Raw genomic sequence first — 4,161 nt, forward strand, 5'->3', positions numbered from 1 at the left:
CAGCTATATACATAAACTTCATCAGATAGAATACAGAGAAATCAAATCAACTACATCTGTGGGAAGAGACTATAGAGAAACACAGTATCATAAGTCAATAAAAGTCCAGAAGCTGACTGTAGAACAGACTATCAATGGCACACATGCAAGTTCAAGTTGAAAGTGAAGAAAATTAAAACAGGTCCATGAGAGCCAAAATATGACCTTGATTATATCTCCCCTGAATTTAGAGACCATCTGAAGAATAGACTTTACACTCTGAACACCAATTACTGAAGACCAGATGGGTTGTGGGATGACATCAAGAACATCATACATAAAAAGAAAGTTTAAGGTCATTAAAAGTCAGAAACAGAAAAGAAGTCAAAAATGGATATCAGAAGGAACTCAGAAACTAGTTCTTGAATGTAGAGTGCATACAGAAAATGGAATAAATGAAATAAAAGCTGAACAGAACATTTCAAAGGGTAACTTGAGAAGACGAAGTAAAGTATGATGATGAAATGTGCAAAGGTTGCAATTAGAAAACAAAAAGGGAAGAACATGCTGAGCATTTTTCAAGGTGAAATAACTGAAGAAAAAACTCAAGTCTAGATTTGCAATAGTGAAGGATTCTAAGGACAAAATATTGAAAAATGCAGGAAACATCAAAAGAAGATGGAAAGAATACACAGACCACTTACACCAAAAAGAATTGGTTGATATTCAACAATTTCAAGAGGTAGAATATGGTCAAGAACTGATGGTATCGAAGGAAGAAGTCCAAGTTGCACTGAAGGAATTGGAGAAATACAAAGCTACAGGAACTAACTGAATATTAGTTGTGATTTTAACAAAAGGATACAGCACTGGAGACACTTACTTGCCTGTGCCACTACAATTGGAAGAAAGCTATCTGACTAACCACCTGGAAGAGATCGATATTTGTGTCCATCCCAAAGAAAGGTGATTCCAACAGAATGTGGGAATTATTGAACAATATCATTAAAATCACAAGCAAGTAAAATTTTGCTGAAATAATTAAAAAATGGTTGCAACAGTATATTGACAGGGACCTGCCAGAAATGCAGGCTGGATTCAGAAGAGGAAGAGGGATATAGATCTTGGCAGAAAGCAAAGAATAACAGAAAGATGTTTACCTGTGTTTTATTGACTCTGCAAAGGCATTCAACTGTGTGGATCATAACAAACTATGGGTAACATTGCAAAGAATAGGAATTCCAGAACATTTAATTGTGTTCACGAGGAACCTGTACAGAGACAAAGAGGCAGTCATTTGAACAAAACAAAGTGGTACTGCATGGGATAAAATCAGGAACAGTTGTATCCTTTCACCATACTTATTCAACCTGTATGTTGAGCAAATAATCTGGGAAGCTGGACTATATGAACAAAAACTCAGCATCAGGATTGAAGAATGACTCACTAACAACTTGTCATGTGCAGATGGCAAAACCTTGCTTGCTGAAAGTGAAGATGACTTGAAGCACTGCTAAAGAAAATCAAAGACTACAGTCTTCAGTATGGATTACACCTCAACATAAAGAAAACAAAAATCCTCACAACTGGACCAATAAACAACATCATAATAAATGGAAAAATGATTGAAGTTGTCAAAGATTTCATTTTGCTTGGATCCACATTCAACACTCATGGAAGTGGCACTCAAGAAATCAGATGTCTTATTGAACTGGACAAATCTGCTGCAAAATAACTCTTTAAAAGTGTTAAAGATTAAGGATGTCACTTTAAAGACAAAGGTGCACCTAACCCAAGCCATGGTATTTTCAATAGCCTCATATGCATGGGAAAGTTTGTCAATGAATAAAGAACATAGAAGAAGAATTGATGCCTTTGAATTGTGGTTTTGGTGAAGACTATTGAAAATACCATGGACTACCAGAAGAACAAATAAATCTGTCCTGGAAGAAATGCAGCCAGGATGCTCCTTAGAAGTGAGTGGCCAGACTTTATTTCAACTACTTTGGTCATGTTATCAGAAGGGGCCATTCCTTGAAAAAGTAGAGGGTTAGCAAAAAAGGGGAAGACCCTCAACCAGATAGATTGACACAGTGGCACAGTGAAGGGCTCAAGCCTATCAACAATTGTGAGGATGGTGCAAGACTGGGCAGTGTTTCACTGCCAGTGTTATACATAGGGTCACTATGAGTCAGAGCCAACTTGAGAGCATCTGACAACAACAACAACAAAAAAAAAATTCCCTCACTTTCCAATAGGTTATTGTGGTAGTTAAGTTTGTGTGTCAACTTAGCTAGGCTTGTTGAGTGGCTAGGCAGCTAGAGGTAGTTATTCCCCATGGTAAGACTGGTAATTATCTCCATGGTGGAATGTATTGGAGCAGCTGAGTAGCTGCTTTAGGGATGTGGTCTGTTTCCCGTATATAAGAAACAGCTTTGGGAATGGTCTCTAGTCTATGGCACGCTTGAACCCGGCATGTAGCCATGTCATTGTTCATCAGTTTGCCATGCTCTGATGACCTTGGGACTTTCAATGGACTTTGAACTAATGACCTGCTGTGTGGTTTGGTAACATCGGGACTGTGCCATTTTATTTGTCGACCTTGGGCTTGTTAGCCTTAGCAGCTAGTAGCTGCCTGAGTGAAGAGATGACTTTAGCTCCAGTGGGCCAGGAGCAAGAGGCAGAACTGAAGCCCAAGGTCAAGGGGCTTTCACCCAGCCGCTAGAGCCTGGCACTTGGAACTCGGACTTCTAGCCTCCTGAATGGTAAGAGAATAAACTCTTGTTTGTTCAAGCCATCCTATTTGTGGTCTATTCTTGTCAGAGCGGCACTAGGTAACCATAACTGTTATCAAGGGCACCACATGTGGTTAAGTCTATATTCCCAAGTTTGTTTCCTCTTCAGCTTTCCTCCTCTCACAACACTAGTTCAGGCCCTTAGAGATTTTTCTTTGAAGGACTAATGAGGCCTCTAACTTGACCATATCCTTTGATAACCACCACCTCTCTCTCTCTTTTTTTTTTTTCTTAAACTAGGTCTCTGGCTTGCATCCAAAGCAATCTTCACAAGGGTTCACATCTCGTCCCCCACCTCCCTGCTTACAGTCTCCTGTGGCCACTGACTCTCTTTACAGCATTTATCACTGCCTTTCCTATTTATGCAAGGCATGTCCATTCAGGTACCCTTTATTGTGGGCTGTGGCAATCCTTCCCCAAATGTTAAGTCTGTGCTTACATTTATTTTTTCATATATATATTTTTAATTCTCTTTTAAAAAAATTGTATTTTGGGTGAAAGTTTACAGAGCAAATTAATTTTCCATACAGTACTTCATAAACATTTTATTTTATGACATTGACTACAATTCCCCACAATGTGACAGCTCTTTTCCTACTTCTTCACTATAGTTACCTCTTCCCTATGCTCTTCTTTCCTAAGCATTCTTGCCCACCCCCCCTGAGCTATCTCCCTGTGAAAACACTACCCTTCTGTTCTCCTATGATTGACCCCTCTAAGGAGGACATCTACCTGATGTAAACGTTCACCCTATATGCCTGTCTATTGTTTGGCTGGAAACCACAGGAGTGAGTTCAGTTCCAGACTTGAAGGTGAACTAAAGCCCATAGTCCCAGAGGTCTCACCATGCTCTATCAGACTAGTAAACTCTCTATTAATTTATTTATTTAATAATTTTGAGTTTTGTTCCATGTCATTCTCTCATTCCATCCAGGATCTCCTGCACTGATCTCTTTCCAAGTGGTTGACAGTGATAGCTAGGGACCATCTAGTTATTCTTGTCTCATGGTCATATAGGCTGAGGAGCCATGCTTCCTTTTAATAAATATGAGAACCTACCTACACTCCTGCTTCTTGCCCACATGTTATGAAATTCAGTCCTACAGAATATTAGGGTCTAGCACGTGCCTGGCTTATAATATCGGAGATAGATCCAAGAATTTGAGGGCCCCACACAATGATAATTTGTAATGCTCCCTCCTCAGCTTACATGTTCAAATGGATATGTGAGTTTATATCTATTATCTATCTATCTATCTATCATCTATCTATCTATCTATCTATCTATCCACACAGGAGCTCTGGTAGCATAGTGCCTAAGGCACTTGACTGCTAACCAGAAGGCTGGCGGTTCAAACCGACCAGCCACTCCTTGGAAGGAAGGTTG

This window comes from Orycteropus afer, unplaced genomic scaffold, assembly GCF_000298275.1.
Source record: "Orycteropus afer afer isolate SDZICR_OR568_19922 unplaced genomic scaffold, OryAfe1.0 scaffold00027, whole genome shotgun sequence".
Lineage (NCBI taxonomy): Eukaryota > Metazoa > Chordata > Mammalia > Tubulidentata > Orycteropodidae > Orycteropus > Orycteropus afer.